The 13,127-nt window shown below is 38.1% G+C and overlaps 1 protein-coding gene and 1 long non-coding RNA gene across 7 annotated transcripts in view; both read right to left on the bottom strand.

Moving 5' to 3' along the window:
* Positions 1-13,127, bottom strand: part of NRG1 (neuregulin 1) — a 1,129,346-nt gene that overhangs the window by 324,845 nt on the left and 791,374 nt on the right. The window lies entirely within an intron of this gene.
* On the bottom strand, positions 3,231-5,211 carry LOC112630081. Its single transcript, XR_003120806.1, has 3 exons — positions 5,176-5,211; positions 4,525-4,735; positions 3,231-3,500 (listed from the first exon to the last, which is right to left on the bottom strand). It is a non-coding gene; the product is annotated as an uncharacterized LOC112630081 (long non-coding RNA).

Below are 13,127 nucleotides of genomic sequence, written 5' to 3'. Positions count from 1 at the left end.
TGAATATCAATTATGCCTTCCTTACTTAATCTTAATAGATGACAATTCTGGCTGTCATAAGAAGAAGATAAAAATGAACCTCAGCTCTTCTAAACAGGTAAGGAATGAATTAAAGAAAAGGGAGGACAGAAGTGAGAGAAGTTAGCTGGCCAGTATCATTGTTTGTTTTTTGGTTAATGTTCATTTTGAATCAGGGCTAATATTTAGGCCTTGAACTGCACATTCAGAGCCCATGTCACCCAGAAGGTGAAATAATCAGTGAGGCAAATCACGTGGTTCAATAATCTCAAGAAACGAAGAAATGTACCAGCAGGATTCTTAGGGGAAATTCACTTGTGGACAGATGGTGTGCTTACCACCAGCCACTCTTGTCTTTGACTATTACAGTCAGCTCTCCATATCCATGGGTTCTGCATCCGTGGATTCAACCAACCATGGATAAAGAGATATTTAGGGAAAAAAAAAAAAAAACAAAAAAAAACAAACTAACGTAAATTTGAAAATACAGTATAACAATACTTTCTATAGCATTTATGTAACTCTAGGTATTATAAGTAATCTAGAGATGATTTAAAGTATTCAGAGGGATATACATAGGCTGTATACAAATACTATGCCATTTTTCATGAAGGACATGAGCATCTGTGGATTTTGGTATCTGCAAGGGGTCCTGGGACCAATCTGTCATGGATACAGATGAACAACTATAGTGTGTCACTCTCAGGTGATGATCAATCTTGGTATTGCCTTTTGCAAAGCATCCCATAATGGCTACTTTCCTCCCCAAATTCTCTGTGAATCACCACTACATGTAAGGGCAGCAGCTAGGAAATACTGTTTTGTTTGATCTTGCTCCGGAGAAAAATCAGTCACAGACATGTAAAGCTATTGGGGCTCTTTGAGGTGATTCAGTCCCATCTCCTCCTCCAAAGGTAAGATGGGCAAGGCTCAAAGGGGCAAAATGACATTTTCCAAGGTGGCCTCATTTGTTAGACCTGCTCTTCTTTATTGCTGGGTTTGTATTCGTCAAAGGCAACTCTTCCACTTTTGACAAAATTGTGGGACTTTCCAGGAAAGAATGCTGTTCCTCATTGTGGCATTGGGGAATGGACAGAAAAATACAATTAAAATGCCTGGGATTACCAAAATACAGGTTCCCCCTTTGGGAAATGCCTGAATCGTATCACAATCCACTAACCAGTCAACTGCTTTAATGATTTAGTTCATGTTACCTTGGCTCTTCTACAAAGTATAAAAATAGGTGATTAAAACATATTACATCTATTAAGAATTGCATGCAAGCAAAATGATGCCTATATGGGAAACATAAGAAAATGGTATTGGGCTGGGCACAGTGGCTCACTCCTATAATCCCAGCACTTTGGGAGGTTGCACCGGGAGGATTGCTTGAGCCCAGGAGCTTGAGACCAGCCTAGGCAACAAAGTCTCTACAAAAAAAACCCGAAAACAAAAAACTACAATTAACTGCATATGGAGGAGCACACCTATAGTCCCCGCTACTTGAGAGGCTGAGGCAGGAGGATCCCTTGAGCCCAGGAATTTGAGGTGGCAGTGACATATGATAGTGCCACTGCCCTTCTGCCTGGGTGACAAAGTGAGACTCTATCTCAAGGAGAAAGAAAAAGAAAGAAAGAAAGAAAGAAAGAAAGAAAGAAAGAAAGAAAGAAAGAAAGAAAGAAAGAAAGAAAGAAAGAAAGAAAGAAAGAGAGAGAGAGAGAAAGAAAGAAAGAGAAAGAAAGAAAGGAAGGAAGGAAGGAAGGGAAGGAAAGAAGAAGGGAAGGAAGGAAAGTAGGAAAAGTAGGAAGGAAGGAAGGCGGGAGGGAGGAAGAAAGAAAGAAGGAAAGAAAGAAAGAAAAGAAGAAGGGAAGGAAGGAAGGAAAGAAGGAAGGAAGGAGGGAGGGAGGGAGGAAGAAAGAAAGAAGGAAGGAAGGAAGGAAGGAAGGAAGGAAGGGAAGGGGGGAAATTGTATTGCATATCTTAATCTTCAGACACTATCAAAGCATTGTGCCATTAATATTGATCCAAGACAAGAACACACAATACAGACTATACTATCAAAAAATCACTAGGATTTTTCTAAAGCCATACATTTTTTTTCTCACTTTAAGAAACTTTGTAATAGAAATGCATTCTGGAAAAGCATGATTTTCTAGTAAATGCAAGATATTTATACAAAAAAAAAATCATAAATGCTTCTATCTAGGAAGGCTTGGTAAATAATATATAGATTGCTAATGCCTATTGTGGGAGAAAAATGTACATCAGCCCACAGAACAATAAGAACACTTACTAGAAGTTTGTGTTCGTACAGACACTTCTGGTACAAAATGGAAAACTTCGTAATAGCTGCCCTTCCATTGTTTCCCCAGACATCTGGAACCATGGCTGTCTTTCTGCCTTAGCTGCCACTTGTCCTAGCATCCTTCCATGGTCAAGCTCTCTGAGTCTATTTCTTAACGAGGGTCACCTTGTTGCATCTTTTTGCATGTCAAAATCCACTTATTCCACTCTACTATTTCTTTACTTATGCTTCTAGTCCTTTGCCCGTTGTCACCAGAGGAAATATATTACTAAGTTTACCACTTGCCTGGAATGAAAGATGTGAATAACCTGATAAACGCTCAGCCAAGTTTTATGAAGAGGCAAAAGATAAATGGAAAGGCTTGGACATTTAGCATAAAGATAGACACCCAGGTTGGGTGTGGTGCCTCATACCTATAATGCCAGCACTTTGGGAAGCCAAGGGGGGAGCACTGCTTGAGGCCAGGAAGTTAGAGAGTTTGATACCAGCCTGGGAAATCCTATCTCTACAAAAATGAAATTAAGAAAAAATTAGCTGGGCATGGTGGCACTTACTTGTACTCCTATCTACTTGGGAGGCTTGGATAAAAGAATGGCTCGAACCCAGGGGATCAAGGTTGCAATGCGGTGAGTTATAATTATGTCACTGCACTCCAGCCTGGGTGATAGAGCAAGACCCTGACTCAAAAAAAAAAAAAAAAAAAAAAAAAAAAGACATACTTTCTGAGATACTCATAGTTGTTGTATCCAACACTTCTTCCTTGGGTAGTTATTTAACTAGACTCACTTTTTCCCAAGTTTGGAATCCACTGTCTACCTTAATTAGACTAGTTCAAGGTTAGCTTGACAGTATTCTGAAAAACAGTTGATTCAATAGAGCCTGCTTTTAATGGCATGTCCTCAATACATCTATTTCTAAATCTTTATTTTTTCTTAGTCAAGCGTACGTTATATAGAGTACACTATTTGTGGTACATGGTGAACTAAGACTTTTGACCCAATCACAGGCTTTATGAAATGGCATCAAAGAGCATCTTAAAATTTTTCTGAAAATTTTTAAAAAGGGAAAACAACTGGACTTTGGAATATCTCAGAAGCCACTTGGGTTTCTCTTTCAAGACTTTCCTTCCAGGGACTTCCATTGTTCCGCGCCCCGAGGGAAGCGTTTCACCTTTTCCCTGTAGTGGAAATAAGCAACAACAGAGCTGCTTTGTGAACCAGAAAATGATGAAGCCTTTCCAAATGAGGAGGATGTGGGAAGTGCCAAAGAGCCAGAGGGGCCAGGCAGGAGAAGAATGGGCCTGACTTCCTTTAGCTCATAATGAAGGTAATTCTTTGAGTCCAGACTCAGGTAAACCTGCAGAAGGAAGACAGTCTTTGAATCTATGCAGAAGAGGGTCAGTGTTTAGGTGGAGAAAAGCAAACACTCTCCTCCCTCTGGACAGCTACATCTGCCTGTGTTGCACCAGATGTGTAGCAGCTGTGTGTTCTCCCAGATGGTAGTCAGATGGAAATGATGGAGAAAGAAGTCACCTTCCGTATGTTTCAGGAATAGAAAACCAGATTAATCCTTATCTGCATGACATGTTAGTGAGATAAGGTCTTTTTGATCTGCATTTTGAATGGAAAAAAAAATAACTATCATTTGTGAAGCACTGACCTTATACCAATCACTAACCTAGGAGCTTTAAAAATGCTTTGTTTTGAATTCTCACATCAATTCTGTGATACGGTTAAGATATTTCCTCACTTTTATGAGAAAATTGAGTACCAGAGTTGAAGGTCAGAAACTGGTAAAACCTAGTCTAGAACTCAAGGTCAGTCATGTCCTTTTCCTGATGCTTGGCACCCACTGTTAGCATTACATTTCTAATTTATTGTTGAAAAACCAGGCTGAGTTTTTGAATGGCCTCTGTTGGGACTCCAAAGTAAAGCTTCTCTTTGAGATCTTTGAAGAGGCTTCAAAGCAGAAAAATTGTCTAGATATTTTTGAAGTTTTAAAATTATTATTATTATTTTAAAGACAGTGTCTCACTACATCTCCCAGACTGGAGTGCAGTGGTGCGATCCTAGCTCACTGCAGCCTCAAACTCCTGGGGTTGAGGGATCCTTCTGCCTCAGCCTTCAGGGTAGCTAGGACTACAGGCATGCACCACCACACCTGGTGGCTAATTTTTGGAAATTTTGGAGATAGGGTCTCACCATGTTGCCTAGGCTGCAAACTGTCTACATATTGATATCAAAGAGTGACAGGAAGGCTTGCACGTTCCCAGGTATATAAAATAATTGACTCATAGAGCTCAGTCTGTGCTTCCAGCAGCTTGGATTGTTGCTACCACGGAGATGGTACAAACAGCAAGCAGGCAGGATGACTGCCAGGACATTTGCATCTGGTTGTTCATAGAAACATAACCTAAAGCATGTACCAACAAAAACTATCAGGGAAAGTGCCTAATTTCAAATCTATAACTATTTTCTTAATCTCTGAGCATGAGAGCACTAAGATCTTTTTTACATATTTAATGCCAATATCTAAAACGGAAAAGTGAGGCTACTAACTAATAAAAGAATAAGTATACGGATGAAAATTTGCCAAATTTGCCTGAATTTAACTGTAATTAATCAGTGTGCTTTTCAGAATATGAGAAAAAAAGATCTTTTCTAATGAATACACAATTCTAAGTCAAATTCTGTTTCTCAATTTTTTGCTTTGTGAAAACCTTCAATTTAAAACCAGCATAGCCTTGTTCCAACAAGTCTGAATATACGTAATATCTTCATGTAATCTCAATGAGAGAAATACTCAGCCCTTCTTTTTAATTAATAATAAAATATAATACAAAGATGGCATACATGTTGGTGAACTACTGCCTTTCATTCTCTGTCCAGATGGTTCATTGAGTCACAGTCTTGATGAGTTTGTGACATCATAATTCATCACCATGGAAACAACTATGATGAAGTTTTATCCTGTGGACACTTAGTCATCAATAAGTTTGACTGATGACTCTCTGCTATCTTCAGCCAAATCAAGTTCACTTATACCTTCACAAATTAAAAATTGCTCTCCATCGTATATAGCATGATGATAAAAAATACTGAGTTTCTAAAAACTAATTAAAGACACAGAAACAATCATTCATAATCCTGCCATTATACAAATCACTTCTTGGCTGGGTATATTGGCTCACACCTGTAATCCCAGCATTTTGGGAGGCCGAGGTGGGCAGATCACTTGAGTCCAGGAGTTCAAGACCAGCTAGGGAAACAAAACATAGTGAGATTCCATATCTACCAAAAAAGAAAAGAAAAGAAAAGAAAATTAGCCAGGTGATATGGTTTGACTCTGTGTACACATCCAAATCTCATCTACAATTGTAGTCTCCACATGTCAGGGGAGGTGCCTGGTGGGAGATGACTGAATCATGGGAAGTGGAATTCCCCCTTCCTGTTCTCATGACAGTGAGCTCTCACGAGATCTGACGGTTTAAAAGTGTATGACAGTTCCCCTCTCATTCTTTCTCTCTCCTGCCACCTTGTAAGAGGTGTCTTGCTTCCCCTTTGCCTTCCGCTATGACTGTAAGTTTCCTGAGGCCTCCCCAGCCCAGAGGAACTGTGAATCAATTAAACCTGTTTTCTTACTAAATTACCCAGGCTCAGGTAGTTCTTTATAGCAGTGTGAAAATAAACTAATATACCAGGTGCGGTGGGGTACACCTGTGGTCCCACCTACTGGAGGGGTTGAGGTGGGAGGATGAGGATTGCTTGAGCCCAGGAGATCAAGACTTCAGTGAGCCATGATCACACCACTGTGCTCCAGCCTGGGCCATAGAGTGAGATCCTGCCTCAAAAAAAAAAAAAAAAATCACTTCTTCGATTTTTAGTAGTTAATTATCATTTTTGCTCTAGGGTAGATTTAATTTTTATATAATTATAAAATCAAGACATAATTTTAATATTAAACAGTTTTCTGTAGTGCTATTTAGCTACTATGATGTTTTATTGAGTTCTGATGTATTTTGAAAATAGCCTGTAATGTCCAAAGAAATAGCATCTGGTTTGCAAAATAGGATTTGGGGAGCAAAGGTCGAGATTGTGACAATGTTCTGACTGTGGCTTGTGAAGGCACATACAAGTTATTTTATTTGACTTCTTCAGGGTGAAATTTAAGGACTTATCTTTCTTTTTCATCAAAAGGCAGTTAAAAGACTTAGAAAACAAGACTGTCATGATCTTCCTGGAATATAACTACCAAATAAAAATTTAGACGTAATCCAGTAAAATGTAAGTCCCTGAAGCAAAGAAATGACAAATTATGAGTTTTGTATCCTCATTCCTCAGTACAGAGTACATTTTTAACAAATGCTTATTTGAAGTAAATGTACAACTAAAGATTTGAGCAAAAAAGAACTGTTAACTAATTTATAATTTAGGAATCTGTTCAAATTATTTTGTGATGCTTAAACTTACATGACGTTAGTGGAGATGGATCTATGAATATGTAAAAATGATTTTACATATCTAGGGCAAGTTTTTCTATCAAAAGACATTTAGGTATTTGGTTGCCAATTAAGCATAAAAAGTTATTTTTATCAAAATTAAAAGCTTTTGCTTTGTGGAAAAAAAAACAGTAAAAAGGATTAAAAAGACAAGCTACGGACTGGGAGAAAATATTTGTAAATCACATATCTGACAAAGAACTGCTATCAAGAATATATAAAGAACTCTTAAACCCAACAGTCAAAAAACAATCTATTTAGAAAATAGCAACAGGAACAGAGAAACAGTTCCCTAAAGAAGATATACAGATGCAAATAAGCTCATGAAAAGATGTTCAACATCATTAGCCACTAAAGAAATGCAAAGTAAAACCAAAATGAGCTATCACTATGCACTGATCATAATGGCTAAAATAAAAAAAGTAACACCACCAAATGCTGGTGAAGATACAGAAAAACAATCACTGTCATATTGCTGGTGGGAATATAAAACGGCACATCTAATTTTGGAAAATATTTTGTCAGTTTCTTAAAAACACTAAACTTGCAACTACTATAAGATATAGAAATCACACTCATTTTGAGGCATTTATCCCAGAGAAATGAAAATGTATGTTTACACAAAAATCTGTATGTGAGTATTTATAGCAGCCTTATTTATAATCTCCCCAAACTAGAAATAACCCAAGTGTCTTTCAATGGGTAAATGACTCAACATTCATAACATGAAATACTATGTAGGAATAACAAAGAATGAACTATTAATACCCAACCACCTAGATAAATCTCCAGAGAAGTATGCTAAGTAAACAATCTCCAAAGAATTATGCTGATTGGAAAGAACTGACACCTGAAAGTTATATACTGTATGGTTCCATTTATATAATGTGTTTGAAATGACAAAATGTTAATTATTGCCAGGGTTTTAAGGTGAAGGTGGGCAAAGGAAGTAGATATAGCTATAAAAGGACTAAGCATGGGGGATGCTTGGATGAAAATGTTCTGTATCTTGATTGTATCAGTGTCAATATCAAAGTTGTATTATTGTGCAGTAGTTTTCAAGATGTTACCTTTGGAGGAAACTGGGTAAAAGTATTGTTTGTATTATTTCTTATAACTGCATGTGAACCTACAATTATCTCAAAATACAAAGTTTAATTTAAAAAGTTTTAAAGAAGATTGTTTTAAAATTTATTAAGTTATGGTTTCCACAAATAATATCTAAGAGTATCAACTGCCAAAAGTATCTATAATTTTTGTTGAGAGGCATTTGCTATTGGATGGAATGTAGATCACCAGTTATAATAAAAATATCAAAAGAAATATATTTCCATCAGATATGTCCTATCAAAAACATAGTATAAAATAACATAATGATAGTAGTAAGAAAGGATGGTGTTATGTTGGTAATTAAAATTCTGAATTTTAGTTTTAAGGACCATCTTCATGGATAAGAACCCCAAAATTACAACTCCACATTCACAATGCAGTAGTAAGGTATTTTGCAAGCTCTTCCTTCTATTCTCCCTAACGCTTGTTTTTGTGAAAACCAGTCATGAAATGAAGGAAACTTCTGGTCTGGCTCTGGTGTGAGATTCTCGAGTTTATTTGCCCATCAACAAACATTTCTTTAGAGCTGATCATAGAGCCAGGCTCTATGCTGGTCATTGGAGGCAAGACAGTGGTAAACACGACCTGTCCTTTCTGTCAAGGAATTCTGCACATAAAGGAGGGAGGAATGCTTCCTGAGTAATAGACTTTTACAATATAAGGTGGTAACAACTACAACAACAACAACAAAAACCCCTAAAGGAGGCACACAGGAGTGACACTGAGATCTGAGGAGGCACTGGGGGAAGCTGGGGAAATGGAGGATTTTCCAAGACTACCTAGGCTATGGGCAATGAATAGGTAGGTGTTAGCAAGGTTAAAAACAAAAACATCCAGGAGGAGGAAGGACCTATAGTCTAGACTTAAATTCCAAGTCTAAGCGAGTTTAGGAAGTGGAAGTTCCCCTGATATGGCTTAAAAATAGGCCAAAAATCTCTCCCATTGATCCCCACACAATATTAGGATGAGTAGGTGCAAAGACACAGTCCCAAACATCTTGGTGACCTGCCTGGCCAGGAAACATTGGGAGAGTTGTAATGGGTATTGGTGCTGAGTATGGCATAATACATCAGAGATTTTTTAAAGTGGGGTGTGTGTGTGTGTATGTGTGTGTGTGTGTGTATGTACTTGACCATGTAAAGCCCAGTTATGCACTGTGACACTGACATCTTTAAACTTTTAAGTATTTTAACCATTTTTTTATACTTTGAAGCACTATAAGATCTAAGTAACCGGAAGCTTCAAGCAAAGAATAGAAATATACTATATTTGTGTAATGTTCTAGAATCATTCACATTGATCCAATGCACACAGTTTCATCTTGACAGACCAACGACAGCCTAATAGATGACTACTTTACATAGAAAAAGACCTTGACATGACTCCGTTCAAGAAAGACTGTCATCTCAGTGATGGGACTCATGCTTTCTTTAGCAATTGCAGATGAAGTAGGAAAAGATAAATCTGAATCTGAAGATTGCTTTACAAATCATTGGTTGGAGAAATCAAAAGGTTACTGGATAACTATAAAGTCAACTTAAGTTCCTAATCCTTTCAAAAGCAAATTATTTGTTGAAAACTTAAGGAATGAAGATTGAGGAATAAAATGAAAGTTTACACTCTGATATGGTTTGGCTGTGTTCCCACCTGAATCTCATCTTGAATTGTAGCTCCCATAATTCCCACGTGTTGTGAGAGGGACCTGGTGGGAGATAGTGGAATCATGGGGATGGTTTCCCCCATACTGTTCTCATGGTAGTGAATAAGTCTCACTAGATCTGATGACTTTATAAGGAGTTTCCCCTTTTGCTTTGCTCTCATTCTCTCTTGCCTGCTGCCATGTAAGATGTGCCTGTCACTTTCCACCACAATTGTGAGGTCTTCCCAGCCACGTGGAATTGTGGGTCCATTACACCTCTTTTTCTTTATAAATTACCCAGTCTCAGGTATGTCTTTATAAGCAGTGTGAGAACTGATTAACACACACTCCTGGTGATTGTATAAGGTTAGGACTTATTTTAGAATTCAAAGAATGGAAAATGATAGATGAATATACCCTATGAAAAGAATCTTCATTTTGAAGAATAAAAAACATTTTACCAATAAAAGTTATGTTACTGTAGAAGTACTGGCATATACCCACGAAAATAAATGACAGGTAAACATAACTATATTAGGATGTACATCCTATATTAGTATCCTAAGATACATCCAGAATCATTAAAAAATAAATATTTATGAGTTTTATTGACTTCTAATTCTTTAGAACTTTGAAGTAACTTGATTTTACTTTATATTTTTTATGCTAAAAAGTATTGCCTGATAATGTTTTTGCTGTGGACAGACTTCTTTACTTACAAATGTAAAACACTGAGGTTTGTGGATTACTAACCAGACACATTTATAGAACTACCTATGCAGCTAATATTATCACCACAAATACAATAGCTCATTAGTGCTCCAGTAACAGCAGAAAAGACCTATATGAAATACTTGGATTATGCAAAATTCTATTCTCTAACTCTGCTAGCCAACAAAGAATTGTTTTGGTCAGTCAACTGGGGAGGTCTCAACAATTACCCTCCACAAAGCCACTAATTCATTGACTTGAGCTATTACCATATTTGTGAACTTCCTCTTCCTTCAGTTTGGCTAAAGGTGCTCTTAAATATAAATCTCCCTGGTTATTGGGAAGAAATTTTTTGAGAACTCTTTTGTGATATGTGGACACTTTGGCCCACCCAACCAATAGGCAAACCAACGGGACTCTGGGGTTGCCATGATGACAACTTCCAGATCCAGAGCCAAAAGTGAATCTAGAAAGGATCTGATTTAAGAGGCATTTACTGAAATATCTGCCTCCCATTGTGCCTATCTGCCATCTTTCTTCACCCATCTCAATTGTTAACAATTAGACAAAACCATAGGCATGTGTCTCCAGGAGGCCACTGTTAAAAATCCACCTGGGAAAAGATGGTGATTACATTTGTCCCTCAGCTATCCACGGGAGGTTGGTTCCAGGACCCCTGTCCCCATACCAAAATCTGCGGGTGCTCAACTCCCTGATATAAAATAGCATATTTGCGTATAACATATGCACATCCTTCCATATACTTTACATGGTCTCTACATTACTTACAATACCCAATACGATATAAATGCTATGTTGTATTGTTTTTATTTGTATTATTTTAATTTTTTTTTTTCCAAATATTTTCTCTCTTCAGTTGGTTGAATCTGGAAATGTAGAATCCCCAGATATGGGAGGGCTGGTTGTACTGGCAATCTCTTGTAAGTTATTTTGGCAATCCCTTTAAATTATCTTGTCAAAGTAAGTAATTGTTACTTTGGAAAGCACAGAGTGCCTGGAATGGAGGCTCTGGGCTCCATTTCACTGGTGAACAGGGAAGAGAATGAACCTGTGCACCTCTGAAGCTGGCTCCAGAGGGCTGTGACTCCCAGGGGTAGATCCCGATCTGGGCTTCTTGGGCATTAAGAGTTCAGTTAGTCAGGGCATGCTAAACCATTTGATTCCAGTCTGTCACATGTAAAGTATAGGAGCATGTGCATGTTACTTTTCTGAATCCTAACGTTTTAAATTTTTTAAGTCAGGAGAATCCTACATATTTTTCATAGGCATTGTTAGCATTAAAAGGCAGAACAATGCTTTTAGCACTCAGCGTAGTACCTGAAAATATTTCCTGAATAAATAATATGTATACAACATTTAGCTCAGTACTGTACCCAATTCATGGAAGTTTTTCAATAGGTAAAACATGAAGTCTAAGGTTTTTTTTTTGTTTGTTTGTTTGTTTTTTTTGAGATGGAGTCTCACTCTGTTGCCAGGCTAGAGTGCAGTGGTGTGATCTTGGCTCACTGCAACCTCTGACTCCCTGGTTGAAGCGATTCTCCTGCCTCAGCCTCCCAAGTAGCTGGAATTACAGGCATGTGCCACCATGCCCAGCTAATTTTTGTATTTTTAGTAGAGACAGGGTTTCACCACATTGGCCAGGATGGTCTTGATCTCCTGACCTCATGATCCACCCACCTTAGCCTCCCAAAGTGCTGGGATTACAGGCATGAAGTCTAAGTTTTACTGTGAGGTACAATCTGAAAACTGTGCCCAGTTATCATGCATGGGGAAGGCCACAAGCCTCTCAGTCCAAGGAAGAAAAAATATTCATGCTATGAGAAATATTTCCTACTCCTGGCGAGGTTTAGGATGTGTCAAAGCCTTAGTCCTACTGAGACTGAAAATTCATACCAGTAGGAAAGAGGGGTGAATTCTAACATCCATTTAGAGCTACATAGATGAGAATTGTCCCTGTGTTGCCAGGCATCGAAACAATACGCTTTACAAGACAGAACATTTCCCACTTATCTGTTACACACATTTAGCGTTTTCTATTTTGGTCCATTATTAATCTATAATTATTCTCTTTTGTGGAATTGAGAAATCATAGCAGGAAGTTACATTGCTTAAATAATTAATTCTTTCCTGAACAAGGAAAATTGGAAAAAATACAAGCCCAAAAGGGAAAAGTTCCTTCCCATTTCCTGAGGCATGCTAAGAAGTCCACAATTAGCTCGGTTTCTAATAGTTTCCACAGATCTGCTACTGGACATACCTAGTTTTTCCTTCAGGAGCCTGCTATCTATAATCTCTCCCCTGCCCTTTTGGGATTCTGTCACCTCTTTTGCTAACTGCAGGGTGTCGAAGTGAGTTGGAACTTCCTTTAGAGACTTGCATTTCTCTTTCATTCTGATATTTTCCTGATGTCTCATCTCTTGGTCCTTCCATTTGATGCAATGCTGCCTATTTCTCAAGTACAGATGAGAGGAAACAGGGCCCCAGTGTGTCCTACCCAGCCCACTGGAATTTTTACCACCCAGCACAATGACTGTCCAAGTCAATATAGCTATGGGGGCAGATAGTATGTGCCATGTGGCTAGGGCCTCCGCCCTGACCTCACCTCTTGTCACTCAGATATACAGGCAGAGTTGTACACTATAACTAGAAACATGACAAATATACAGTCATCACATTCTTCCCACTTCCCTTTGACCTATAACGGTAAATTAAATTTAATCATTGTGTAATTGACCACCATTTAAAAGCTTTTGCTCCACCTGAATGCAACTTGCTGAAAAATATCTAGGATCATCGTGAGAAGGGCAGACAGCACTTTGTTGTGA

The sequence above is a fragment of the Theropithecus gelada genome, chromosome 8 (assembly GCF_003255815.1).
Source record: "Theropithecus gelada isolate Dixy chromosome 8, Tgel_1.0, whole genome shotgun sequence".
NCBI classification, from domain to species: Eukaryota; Metazoa; Chordata; class Mammalia; order Primates; family Cercopithecidae; genus Theropithecus; species Theropithecus gelada.
The sequence above is the reverse complement of the archived record's forward strand: the minus strand, read 5'-3'. Positions and strand labels throughout refer to the sequence as shown.